The sequence below is a fragment of the Serinus canaria genome, assembly GCF_022539315.1.
Source record: "Serinus canaria isolate serCan28SL12 chromosome 7 unlocalized genomic scaffold, serCan2020 HiC_scaffold_29, whole genome shotgun sequence".
Classification (NCBI taxonomy): domain Eukaryota; kingdom Metazoa; phylum Chordata; class Aves; order Passeriformes; family Fringillidae; genus Serinus; species Serinus canaria.
The window spans coordinates 4,146,495-4,160,588 of NW_026108147.1; the positions used below are offsets into that span (position 1 = coordinate 4,146,495).

A 14,094-nucleotide genomic window follows, 5' to 3' on the forward strand; every position below is an offset into this window, starting at 1 on the left:
CGCAGGGAAAACCAGCTCTGTGTCAAGGTCATTCATTTCCCCAAGGGCAATAAAATGCCATGAGGACTAAAGAGTTGGATTTTTAAGCAGTTCTGAATTTAGCCCTGTAACTATGTTGGTTACTCGCTAGGCTGGATGCAGGCTCTGGAATTACTTGGACAAAGGTTAAGGGGGAAAAAAATCCAACGTATTTCTGTGTTTTGGTCATTCTTTGCAGCTTCTTGGCAACATTAAAACCATGTTTTGGGGAGTGTGTGCTCTCTCAAGGCTGGGGTGGAGCCCTTAGGCTGCATACCACCACCCTTTGGTGGCTTTCAGGTGCTTGGCAGTCCCCTGAGCCCAAGGTCATCAACCAGTGGCTTTGGCTGACCTTCTGCAAGACCTTGACATCAGGAGATGAGGAGCTCTCAGGAAACCACAGGAGCCATCCTTTGCCTCACTCCTGCTGACAGCAAGGCTGTTGGGTGGCTCCTCCTGGGTCTCCTGGGAGCCATCACCCATCATACTTTGGCTTTGCCACGTGATGGTTAATTTGGCTTTGGGCTCTGGGATGGTTAAATGCCAGCGTGGCACAGCAGCTGTGCCTCTTTTTGGCTGAACATCAAGAGGCAGGCATCCAAATGTCAGGTTTTTGGGGTGGTTTTTTCCCTTCCTTTCTATGCCATCTAAACCTTTTTTAAATGAAGGGATTAAAACAAGAAAGCATAAATGGGATCTCTGTGTGATCATTGCGTGCTCTCCTTGAGGCTGCAGAGTTGTGTGAGCCCAGGAAAACCAGACCTTGCAGACTTTCCTTGGCTGCAGAGGTGGCTCCTGCTGAAATAACCAAAGATTTTTTTCTTCAGCTGAAGCCTCCAGGGCATGGAACACTACCAAGGGTCATGTTGGCAAAACCAGCCCCTCACAATGGATTGCTGCTGAGCTGGATGGGAAGCCTTTGAGAATAAAGATCTCTAAGATGTGTCATCCTCATGAGATGGAGAAAAAAGAGCTGCACAAGAGCCAGGTGCTCTGGTCTCTTCTGGATTGGGACTGGTTGAGATTTTGTGGTACAAGGAATTGATTTTTCTTGTTTTCATAGAAACATAAAATGGCTTGTGTTGAAAAGGACCTTGAAGAATATCCAGTTCAGGGACACCTTCCACTATCCTGGGTGGCTCCAAGCCCCATCCAGCCTCTCCTTGGGTACTGCCAGGGATCCAGGGGCAGGCACAGCTTCTCTGGGCACCCTGTGCCAGGGCCTGCCCACCCTCCCAGGGAGGAACTCCTTCCCAGTATCAAATCTAAACCTTCTTTGTGTAAGTCTAAAGCCATTACCCCAGTACCTGTCCTGGTACTCCAGGCCCTTATAAAAAGTCTCTCTCTGTCCTTCTTGCAGGTTCCCTTCAGGCACTGAAAGGCTGCAATTTCATCATCCCAGAGCCTTTTCTCCTCCAGGTGAACCCCCCCAGCTCTCCCAGTCTCTCTCCAGAGCAGAGGGCTCCATCCCTCAGATCATCCCTGTGGACTCTCTCCTCCAGCACCTCCATGTCCTTCCTGTGCTGGCAGCCCCAGAGCTCAGCACTCCAGGTGAGGTCTCACTGCTTTCCTGTAAGGTCTTGGGAGCTGAAAAGGCTCAGGAGAAATGTCACAGCCTCAGGAGAAATGTCACAGCCTTATTCCTCACCCTCAGACTGCTCTGCAGCCATTCCCTGGCTTCTGCAAGGGCACATCTTGCAGGCTCCCTGGGATGCTGGGAATACAGAGGATAACTCTCAGCTCTTGCCATGCTCTTTTCCCACCTGTCCTCCTTCCCTTCTGCTGGATGTGACACATGATTCTCAGGGTGTTGGGAATCTTGACAATTGCTGAAGTCTGTTTCAGAAGCCAGGTTGTATTTGTGATGATTTGAGGTTCCTTTGAGTCAAGTAGAGGAGAAGAAACAAATCATTAAAAAAAAAAAAAAAAAAAGATGGGCCAAAAGAAGAAAACGGTGCAGAACAAGATGAAAGGCTGAAAGGATTGACAGGGTGGTTTCATCAGCTGCTTGCTCTCACAGTAACCATATACTTTTTTATTAAAAAAAAAAAAAAACAAAGAGCAAAAATAAAAACAGAACCACAAAACCAAAAAAACCCCCCAAAAACCAAACCCCCCAAAAACCAAACCAAAACCAAACAAACAAAAAACTCCAAACCAACCCAAAAAATCCCACAAAAATCTCCACTTTTCCAAGTGTCTTCATGCTGCACCTTGTCTCCTCTTGGTGTGAGTGGAAGGCAGTGCTTGGTGCTCCTCTGCAAGTGGCAGCCAGTTTGCTGCAGGCACATTCCCAGGTAAAGGCATTGTGCAAATGTCAGAGGAGTGTCTCCAGACTTGAAAAATCAGCTGTCATTGCTTTCACCTTAATGTGAAATGAGATCCAAGGGGTGGGGAGAGGATAGGACAGCCAAAAACTGAACTCCAAGCCAAATTAGGTCTGCCTCTGAAAGCAGTTTTCTGTTCCAGAGGTCTCTCTCTCTCCACATGGGGTGGGCTGGCCTTGGGCAGCTGCCAGATGCCCTCCTGGATGCTCTCTCCCTGCTCCTCCTTGGCAGGACAGAGGGAGAAAATAAAGTGGAAAATCTCCTGGATCAAGACAAAGGCAGGGAGATCATTCATCAGTTACTGTCATGAGCAAAACAGACTTGCCTTGGGAGAAATTAATTTAATTTATTGCTAAAATTTGTGCAGCCTGGAGAGGAGGAGACTGGAGGGAGATCTGAGAGCAAAATTCAGCTTCCTCTCAAGGGACAGCCCTAATCTCTGCTCTCTGTGACAGGGACAGCACCTGAGGGAATGGCTGGAGCTGTGTCAGGGCAGGGTCAGGTGGGAGATCAGGAAAAGGTTCTTCCCCCAGAGGGTGCTGGGCACTGCCCATGCTCCCCAGGGAATGGGCACAGCCCCAGGCTGATAAAGCCCAAGGAACATTTGAACAACACTCTCAGGGATGCACAGGGTGGGGTTGTTGGAGTGTCTGTGCAGGGCCAGGGGTTGGACTCTCTGATCCTTGCAGGTCCCTTTCCAAGCCACATGATTCTGTGATTAAAATAGATTTGGATGGTGAAAAACAAAGCCAAAAATTAAACCAACACTTTCTCTCCAACCCTCTTTGCCCAAGCTGGGCTTTGCTCCTTCATTCCTAGCTCTTCTGTTCCTGTCCCATGAGGGACTGGGACTGTTTGCAGTCAGCCCATAACATCTCTCCTCTGCCATTCCTCCTTTTTCCCACTTTTCCCCAAGAAGTACTGGGCAGAGGCAACAGAGCAGCTACAGCAGTGGAGGACATGGGCCAAGACATCCAAGATCTGGGCTCTGGGCACATGGATTTATCCTTGGGGTTTTCCTTTCTAAGTCCAGTGCTGGAAACAGCACTGACCTTGTCTTGTGAAATATTTGGGGTTCAGTTGATGCCTGTGCTACTTGAGGGTGTAATGAGATTGCAAAGTTATCTCAAATTCCCACTTCCCTGTTTGTCCTGGCCTTGCAAGTGTAGTGTTTAATAAATCCTTTACAATGCTGAGCATTAAAGGCTGCTTAATAGCTTGTCACTTCAGGTTTGTGTTATTTCAGCATTTGCATAAGTGCATTCATGATTTTGGCACTTCACTGTGGTATTTGCTGGGTCCCCAGGATGAAGGAGGAATTGAGAATCTGACTCCATGTTCTTAGAAGGCTAATTTATTATTTTATCTACTGATATTATATTAAAGAATGCTATACTAAAACTATACTAAGGACTTGAGAAAGGATACAGACAGAAGGTTACAAAGAATGATAATGAAAACTCATGACTGATTCCAGAGTCCTGACACAGCTGGCTGTGATTGGTCATTAAGTCAAAACAATTCACATGGAACCAATCAAACATTCACCTGTTGGAGAAACAATGTCCAGACCACATTCCAAAACAGCAAAACAGGGAGAAGCAATCAGATAATTGTTGTTTTCATTTTTCTCTGAGGCTTCTCAGCTTCCCAGGAGAAGAAATCCTGGCAGAAGGGATTTTTCAGAAAACATGACAGTGACACTTCACTCCAAGCCACCACAGACATTTGAGCTCCTTGGCTCTCCCAGCAAGAGGAAGCAGGGCTGGGGGAAGATCACAAGGGCTGGCTTTCCTCTGGGGTGGGCAGGAATATTCTGGCAAAAATAGGCAGCTTCCAGTTGAGCCAGCCTAGAGCATCTGAAGTCTGTGGTCCTCCCACTTCTCTTTTTCTCTGGCACCTACTCCAGCAGCAGCAGCTGCTTCCTCAGCCCAGGCAGCTGAGCTCTTCTTCCAGAACAGAGAAGCCTGGGCCCAACTCATCATCTCTGCTAAATGCCCCCACGTCACGTCACTGCGAGCTGAGCTGGATGCCTCATTCAGCAAAACTCCCAAATCCCTGGAAGCTGCCAGGACTTCAGCTGGATATCTGGAGGAAAGGACCTTTCCACCCTTCTCCTGGTTTTGTTTTCCCCTGTGAAGCCATCACTTTTTTCTTGGGGAAATGTGTTTTGAGTGCCCAGCCTGCAATGTGTTGGATGTGGACCCAGCTTTTTGTTTAGAAGTTTTTTCTTGGCTACACCAGCCAGAACTGGCTGAGGTTCCTTTTCCAAGATACTTGTAAATAAGCAGGGTAACCAGGGCTGTGTAGCTGGGCTCCAGAAGAAGCTGAACTCCAAACAATGAGGCAGGAGCAGCTCACAGAGCTCCAGATGCTCCTGCCTGCTGAAAGATGATGGAATGTATGTTGAGCTCCTGGTTATATAGAAATTGTCACCTGTAACTGCACTGAAATGGTCTCTGTAATCCAGGTTCTGAATCTTAGAGGAGAACTTCTTCCCCAGGCCCCTGACTAACTGGCCATGATCTTTACAATTGTAAATAATGCTCTGTTTCCCCTTGTCCCTGTCATCTCTTCCTACCCTGCACTGCTAGTGATGTGTCAGGCCTCATCTGGATTGTTCTAAAATCCACATTAAGCATTTTTATTTGGTCTATCAATGTTAATATGTAGGTATTTTTCTTCTATGAGAGAAATTCCTTCAACTCTTCCAGTTACTGGCTTATTTCTAGGAAGCAGCCAAACATCATTGATAGAGCCCATTTGCAGTCTTGTTCTCTGATAATTCCCCCACCTTTGTAAAACCTTTCTGAGAGCTCTTTTAAAACTGCTGCTTTTATTTTTGGAGACCCTCTGCTTGAATATTGGACTTCAGAATATCTGGCTGTTGAGCCAATACCAAATCCAATACTCCACAAGTTTTGGGTGATTTGCTTTTTGTCACATGGGAAATTGACACTTCAACTTGGCAGGAGGTGTGGGGAAGGAGATTTCTTAGGATTTCTGTAGGAAAATGCTCTCTGATAATGCATAAGGAGGATGGGAACAGCTGCTGTGAGTTGGCAGTGCCCCTGGAAGCTCCTGGAGTTCAGAGAGCGAGGGCAGAGCGAGACAAGGGAAGGTGAAGCCAGCAGCTGTGGAGGATGAGAACAAGCTCAGAATACCCTTTAGTCACAGCCTGTAGTGGTGCCAAGTGGAAATGTGAGCACTCCATATCACTGGCATCCAGATAAAAAGCAGAAAGGAGGGAGCTGATGAGATGCTGGAGTTAATGGGTCATGCAGGAATGCCATAGTGGTGGATCCAGGGCAGCTCATGGGGCATTGGAATTGAAGTGAGCTGGGATTTCAGGAGCTGCTCCTCCCTGAACCTTTGAGCGTGGTCACAAAGCCATTGCTGCATTCAAGGGGCTTGGGGTGTGTGTCCTACCCTGCCTGTGCCTGTTTGCTGCTGTTTGTGTTCCCTGATTTTAAATTATTCAGGCAGAACAGGATGGCAGCTTGTTGAACCAGGAACCTGTTAGAGAGCAGGATCTGTGTGTGGAAGAGGCAAAGGGCTGCTCAAGCTGTGGGAGCTCCTTAAATGAGCTTTGTTCCTAACCTTGATACGAAGATGGGGTGGAAAAGTGGAAGTCCAAGTGTGGCCACATCCTTGACCCAGCCTTTTCCCATTTGGAACAGCCCTGCTGCAGTGCTGGCACTCCTGCACGTCCAGAAAGGCTCTGTTTCCTTACCCTGAGAATGACTTCAGCAGACACTAAAATTCACCCCATGGCACAGAAACTTGAGAAGTGAATGAGCTTAAAGGTGTGTATTTTAACCTGCCCTGCGCTCATCAGGGTGAAAAGCTGAACATTCTCTGCACGGAAGTGGGAAATTTGTTGATTGCCAGAGTCAGGAGTGGAGAAGAAGAAGCTCTCTCCCCCTCATCCTTCTGTAGCCGTCGATGACAGACTGTAAGTGTCACAGTGTGAGTGTTGGCACCTTCCACCAGGGCTGCTGGGGAGCCACATTTTCCAGCATTTAGCTCTTGTGTGACATGTGAGAGGAGAAGGGCTTTGCTGTGCTGGCAGCAGGAGCTGGGCCCTGCGGAGGGAGGGGGTCTCCACCCTTCAGCAGGAGCGGCTGACCTTGGTGGCACGAGGGGGTGGGATGTGACTCTGGAAAAGTGCCACCTGGTGAGGGTGGCAGATGGCACAGAGCATCAGGTGCTGGTCTCCTGCCTCACAGTGACAGCTTTTCCTATTCCTAGCCCTCTCACAGCAAATGTGGGCAGCAATGGATGATCTTGGGGCTGACCTATTGCACCCCCAAGAAGGTTCCTGCAGTAGCTGATCCTTCACAGCGTTCACAGTCTGTTTAAATGGTGTTTGTGTCTCAGATTTTTGGGGGTGGATGGTGATGCTGCTGGAGATCACGGAATCATTCAGCATGGAGAAGACCTTTGAAGTCCAACCACAAATGGTGTGACTTCAGCAAAGAGCTGGGACAGAGCAGGGCTGGATGCCAGAATTCCACTGGCGTTATCAAGCAGTCAGGTTGTCTGCCTTCAGCAACCTTCAGGATTATTATTTGGCCCCAAGATTAATTTTTATCTTGTAGAATGAATCAGCTGTGTCCTTAAAAAAAGCAAGCAAAGCCACAAAATCTGACTCATTGCTCTTTGGCTTCAGTCAGATCCTGGTGAGGCCAACACAAGTTCGGGGCAAAACATCACTTGGATCTACCAGTCCCTCTACACACTCCAGCTGGGAAGAAGGGGACACCGCTCCTATCCAGGGCTTCCTGCCTTCCAGGCAGGAACCTTTCTGTGAAGTGTTGAGATCATTTAGAACGTGACCATGCATACATAAGCTTCTGGCAATTCCTGTTTTACCCTTTAATAAGCTTGGTTCCCAGGAGTGTTTCTGCCACCCAGTCATGCACCAGTTTAAACTGACCTCTGCAAACCCCAGACTTGGTTCCCTGTATGGCACAGAATCACAGGATACTTTAGGTTGGAGATGACCTCCAAGACCACCAAGTCCAGCCTTGGTACCATGCAAGAAGAGCTATGACTTTTAAATGTAAATCAATGATGATGTGGTGGTGGTAGAGATGGAGTCCCAAACCTGTTTGGGTTGGAAGGAACCTTAAGGATCACCTGGTTCCAACCCCCTGCCATGGGCAGGGAATGTTTGAGGTTAATTCCCATGGGCAAACCCCACACCATGCCCTGCAGGCATTCCTGGCACCTGTCTGTGAGGAATGAGTCAAGCCAAGCTCCAGGACCTGTCATTACTCGTGCCACTGAGGAGTGACTGTCAAATGTCCTGTCACACCTACAGTCCCAATCCCACTTCAGCTTTTGGAAAGCAAACAGCTTTGTGTCACATGTAAACTCTATTTTGGGTTACGTGACTCCTGCTGGTTTTCCAGTAACTTGCAAAGAAAAAAAAGCAGAAAAAAACTTCCCTGAAGTTTCACACATTAAACTTCCCTGAAGTTTTACACATTAAACTTGACCAGGAGTTCCAAATTCAGGACCAGCTTTGCTGCCTGTCACTGCTCAGCCAAGGTGATAAAAATGCCTTTGGAGGAGGGTTTTGAAAGCTCTCTTTGCAGCAGTAATTGTGGGAACTTGGATTCTGCAGATGCTGAGCAGCCTGAAATGAGTCTTCAAATCACCTTTGGTATGGTTTGCAGCTGATTTCTGAGAGACACCGTGAAGGAAGGAGCAAAACTCAGCATCCCTGGCAGTCTGGGTGTCCCTTTAAATTATTTACCACCAAAATGACATTGTCTCATGGGCACCCCAAGGCCAGGCTGGATGGGTCTTGGAGTAACCTGATCTAGTTGAAGGTGTCCCTGCCCATGGCAAGGGTGGAACAGGAAGAGCTTTAATGTCCTTTCCAACCCAATCCATTCTGGGATTCTGGATTCCATGACTTGGGATGAGACTAATGTGGCCACCCCCTGTGTGCACCTGGAGAGTGATCCCCCACAACCCATGGAGCTGGAGGTGCTTTTCCACTTGCCAAATCCCTCTTTAATGCTCTGCCTCGCCACTCAAATTAGAGCTTTATATTAAGCACACCACTTATTAATTAGCAACAATAACCATTGCCTTGTAAGATAATTATTTTGCCTAATAACAAAACACTTGCCAGGAAGACTCCACTTTTCCAGCAGCTCCAGCTTGCCCCTGGCTTTCCTGCTGCTTCCTTTCAAAGCTGACAGCTCTCAGTGTCTTTGGAGAGGCTTTTCCTAGGCAGGGTTGTTGTCACTCTGCTCCAGTGATTGCTTTTCTGAGCTAGCACAACTCAAACTGCTCCCCAAAGGCTTTGCTCAGACCTCTTCATGCAGCTTACACCCTGTAGCTGTGGGCTATTTCAAATATGCATAAGCAATTGCTGTATTTCTGGGCTATTTATTTCCTACTCAACTGCCTGGTTTGTGATGGATTTTGTTTTTCTTTGTTGTCTTTCTCACTCTTTCTTTTTTTATTTTTAAATTTATTTGGAGGGTTTTTATATTTTTGGAGATAAATTCTCATTGGGAAGTGCAAGTGGAGAGCAGAGCTGAATTTCAATTCTGGCTTGATACGTGGGCTCTGATTGTCTAACCTGGCTGGGCTTGAGGCTGTGTCAACTGATTAAAAAGCACTAATTGAGACCTCTGTACTTAGAAAAATGTATCCTGGGACATTTTCCAGGATGTTTTAACAGCATTGCACCTTGTAGGAATAACTGCAAGACATCCTAGATTGAAAATAAGAGGTAAAACCTTTGTTATCTTACCCAAGCAGCAGCTGGGAGTGTTGCTGAGGGTTGGTAGCTCAGCTCTGGCCCTGCCTGTGCTGCCTCCCACCTGCTGGTTCCTCTGCTGAGGTTCCCTTCAAGGCCAGAAGATGCCAAGTGGGCATTTTTAGCTTCTTCATTGAACCCCTAGGAAGAGGATTTTTAAAAATTTGTATTTTAATTTGCACCTTTTCTGTGTCTTCCAGCACCAGAGCTCACACTGGGGGAACTGAAATGCAATCTCAGAGCTCTGTGCAAGGGCTGGAGCTGCCTGGGACATCTGTTAGTGCCATGGGCAGGCTCTGGAGCAGACAGGGCTGCTGACAGCAGACAGGAGAAGATCTGTCTGGACAGTGCTAATCACAGTCTCTGCCAGGCTGGCTCTGGGAGCCAGGCACAGATGGCTGCACTGCCTCCCTCCAAGTCCTTGTAGCTCGCTGGTATTTTGTGAATCTATCTCATTTTAGCACATTTTATGGCTTGTGCTCTCACCAGGCAGGGGCTGCTGGAGTTTTCCTCTGCAGTGACACCACGCTGGCTGCTCAGATTGGAGTCCTGCCATGCTGGGACAGCATTTGTTTCTCGGTGTTACCAAAAATTTGGTAAAACCAGTGGCCAGCATCTCCTGCTGTTTAAATGGCTTTTACCTGAAGGGGTTAACAGGAGAAATAGATCACTCTAGACTTGAGTAATATTTCTGTATCTCCTTTCATCCCAATCAAAAGATCACTGGGAACTTGATTAGGAGGAAATGTAATGCAGATCATTGATGAAAATACCCTCTAACTGCTTTGCATCTGGAAATGATCTGAGAAATACCATTGTTCACCGACAGCTGATTAACAGAAACTGTTCACGTAGTCATTAACATACCTGGCTGAGGCCTCTCTAATTACCAGCTGAGTTAATGCTTTCACCAGGGTGACAAAGGGGACAAGTCAGAGCTCATTTCCAGGGGCTCTGGTAACAGAAATAGAGCTGAAGGTCACCCGCAGTGTTGAGGATGTTGCTCTCACCTCAGCTGGGCACTTCGAGCTTCCCTGCTGCTAAGACTCAAAGTGGACTGTGAAGATCTCAGTCCCTGCACAACCCCCACATCTTTGTTCCCCAGGTTTATTTTAATTGCTGGGAGAACATCTCACGTCCTTCATTACTTCCCTGGTGGAAGCAGAGAGTTTTACTGGGGGAACATCTGATATCCTTCATTACTTCCCTGGTGGAAGGGAAATAATTGTGTGTTTTAGCCCAACAGCTGCTCTTTGAACATGCAGAAACGTGGAACCCCAGGCTGGTTTGGTTTAGGAGGGGCCTTGAAGAGCACCTAGCTCCAAAAAGCACAGACAAATCAGTTGTTGGTCCCTGTGTGCTGAGTGATGGATACTGGGGGCAGTGGTGTCTGTGCAGGGGCTCTCCTGGAGGTCCCAGGGAAGGTCCCAGCTGCTTCCAGTGGACTCTTCAGGAGGCAGAGTTGGGCCCATCAGCCACAGGTGGGGCAACTCTGCAAAAATGGTGTTTATGGAAGGCAAAGACTGAAGGGAGTAGTAGGGGGAGAGTTCCTGTTAGTGAAAGAGTGGTAGTGCAGAGTTTGTTGGGCTGGAAGGCTCAGTTCAAACCCAGTTCCTCCAGGAGCAGGGCTGTTTCTGCCTGTTCCCAAAGGTGTTGTTCTGTGGAGGATGATCCTCTTCCTCACCTCCAAACCACTGCTCTGCCTTTGCCAAGATAGGCCTGTGTGTGTGCATGTAAAATGAAATTAAGTCGAGAGGCTCTGCTTGCTGATTAAAATCAGTGTCTCTAAATAATTGTAATGTTAAGTGCTGCCTGTGCCCTGCAGAGCTGCCCTGCGATGTTTTCTCTTGGTTCAGCACTTAATGGGATCCTTGGGAGTGAATGTTTGAGTGGGGCTGACTCACTCTCTGAGCCCTGGAGGCTGTGGGGTGGTTGTTGCTTTTACTCCTCGTTTCACAACCCAGCTGAAGAGCAGAAAATATGCTTCAAACATGGGAGAGTTCAGTGACAAATTTCTTAAGCACCCTGTCAGGACCCCAGCAGTGCAAGCAGGAGAGCTCCTTCCTGTGCTCCACATTCATGTTTCACCCCATTATGCCCTTCAGCACTTTTTCCTGGCAATGAATGCCCTGCTGAGATGCTTGGAGAACCTCAAGGATTCTCCCAGCGTTGTAATTATTGTGGGACAAGTAAGGGATAGCTCCTGGAAAAGGAAGGATGTGGGTTATTTCATAGCTTGGCTTTTTCTCCTTTGAAAGCACTGCTTTTGCAGGCAGTTACACTGTGCTAGCAGAACAAATTTCAGTGAACAGTTGATAAAATTCATAATTAATGAGCTTTGGCTACCACAATGCTGATTCTGTTCAAAATAATCTCACATTCCATGCTTGCCTTTTTCCCAGATACAAACGAATCTGCCTTTCAGTGGAATCAAATGTCACTTAGACATATGTAGCCTGGGGAGAAAGTGCATTCTTCAGCTGTTTAGTACCTGTCCCAGTCTGTTTGCAGGGATGTGTTGATTTTGGCCTTCTGGGCACAAAGTAGGAAGAAGAGAAACTTTCTCCTCTATTCTCTCTAAAATGCTGTCTGCAGGGAAAGATGAATTTTTATGGGATGAATGCTGAAAGCATGAAATAGATGGAGATGCCTGAGTGAGCTGGCTGTATTCTTTGCTTTCCCTGTTTCCCTCTCATTGCCCTCCTCTCCCCTGGAGGGAACATCCAAGGACTTTTTCTCTGGCTGGCCTGGGGACATCTCTTTGTGAGATAGCAGTGCAAATGATGGGCTTGGAGGATGAGGAAGAAGTCACTGGGGGTGGTGGTTGTGCTTCTTCAACCAGGTGCTGCAAAGTTCCTGGCAGATATTACAGATATTTGTTTAGCTATTGATGTGCCTGTGTTGCCCCCTTCTCCCCAAAGCAACAGTTTTTTGTCCCCACAAATGGAGAAAACTGGGCTAGGAAAGAGGGAGCTGCAATGAGATGGAGTTCAAGGCCTCTTCCAGCCCAGCCTGTTCTGTGATTGTTCAGGCTGGCATCAGTGGATTAATTACCTGCAGAACATTATAAATCAGCCCTGGCTACTCAGGTAACCAGGAGAATTAAAGCTGAGTAAAGGTGATCTGGGGAAGCTTAATTGGTGGGAAATGAAGGAAAGCTCAGCAGCCAGCTGGAGTAGGTTAAGAATGGAGGTGTGATTAGATGCTCACACCTGACAAGCCAGAGCAGTAGTCATCAAACCAGCCTTAGATTAGCTCTGCCTGGCAGAGATGTTGTAGTCTATAAATTTTCATCTAATTGCATGAGATGTGGTGAGAAAGTATCCCCCAGGGATGTGTCCTGTCAGGGAGGCCACAGTGTTTTCCCTCCTCCTAGATCTTGGACACTGTGTCTCATAGGAAATTTAATATATGTCTAAGGAGGTTTAATTTTTGTAATAAATTAGAATTTTTTTTCTCAATTTTGTTTTCCTTACTGCAAACATTTGCCCTGCTGTTGGTTTGTTAAGAGAAGCTGGCTGTGAGTTTTGTGTGGTTGCCACAAAATTCAGGGTGGGGGGATGCAGGTGCCAGCTGATGCTGTGAAGACATCCATGGTCACTTAATTGCTGTGCCTGAGTCCAGGTAGGGTCAGGCCAGGACAGGGAGCTGAGCTCTCAGAGCTGGGAGGCCCTGGGGGCATCACACGTGGATCAGGGAAGTGGTGATTGGCTACAAACCCTGTTCAAAGTCAGAAACCCAGCTTTGCATGGCAGCAAAAGTGGAAAAGTAATGCTGATTTGGAGTTTTTAAAGACTTTTTAAACTTCTGGGTCTTGGAACTAGATTATCTTTAAGGTCCCTTGCAACCCAAACCATTCCAGAACATCCTGCTTTGGGATGTCAAACAAACCCAATTACTCTGAAACCCAGGAAACCTGCTTTTATTTTGCCTTTCAAATTTTCCTTTTCACCTGCTTTTTTTTTTTTTTTTTTTTTTTTTTTATCTTTATGAGCTTTAAACGATCTCTCAGGTGGAGTGGAGTGTGCAGTGTGGGCAGTGTTATGAGCATTTGGTACCTCCTACAGATTTTGGCATGTAGGCAAAGGGTTTAATATTCCTTTAGTATCCCAGTCCCTTTATAGCAGTTTGCAGGGCATGAAAGAAAATCCAACTCTGCACCAGAATTCAAAGGGGAAATAACGAATTGTGGTCTGTTTCAAATAATTAAAGCACGCAGCTATTTAGTGATCTATCAAGGGGAATGAGGGAGTAATAAGACACTCTGTCCAATTTGTTTTAGAGCTGGAGTTGGAGTGCTCTGGTATAAAATTATAACCTCTGTATTAATCACAAGAATGTTCACTGTATCTAGGTCAAATCCACACGTGAACCTCCACAAAACTTTTGCTTCATTCAGCTTTTTCATGATTACATTCTGGTGCCTTAGGGGAGGTAAAATACCTTTGATTTTAAAGAGGGGGGCATTTTTTATCCAGTTTCTCTTTAGCTTCTCCTTCCTGCCTCATTTTTTTTTTAAAGCAGCAAGGCTTTTCTTTTTAGAAAAGGAGGGAAGAAAAGGTTTGTTTTATGTATGTTTTTCACTGAAGGTTGCTCAAATTCAACCAGTTCTATTGCGCCTCTGAAGGAGCCATAAAATTTCATTACAGCTTTTCCACAGGAACCAATTTGAGTGTCCAAGGCTTGGTCTTGTGGTTTAAAGATCTCTCTCTAGAATCAGTGTGTGCCCCCCTCCCATCCCTGCGTGGCTGCCAGGTTCAGTTCATGTCTACTGAAGTATTTCTTTGGGGACTGAAACCAATTAAAACTGTGATGAATTAGAGGCTCTGCCTTTGGGTTAGCTCTAAATCTTGGCTTTGTGTGCATGAGCATCCCACTCTGCAGGTGACTGTGGGGGTTGGCTGTGCTCTTTCTTAGTCTGATTTATACAGAGAATGATGAAGAGGGAGCTCTGGGGCATCCAAT

The 14,094-nt window shown here is 46.9% G+C and overlaps 1 long non-coding RNA gene across 1 annotated transcript; it reads left to right on the top strand.

Annotated features, from left to right (window-relative positions):
- The first annotated feature begins 1,233 nt into the window (after window positions 1–1,233).
- Window positions 1,234–6,110, top strand: LOC127061113 (uncharacterized). The gene is made up of 3 exons (XR_007780585.1): window positions 1,234–1,298; window positions 1,379–1,569; window positions 6,026–6,110. It is a non-coding gene; the product is annotated as an uncharacterized LOC127061113 (long non-coding RNA).
- The last annotated feature ends 7,984 nt before the right edge of the window (window positions 6,111–14,094 follow it).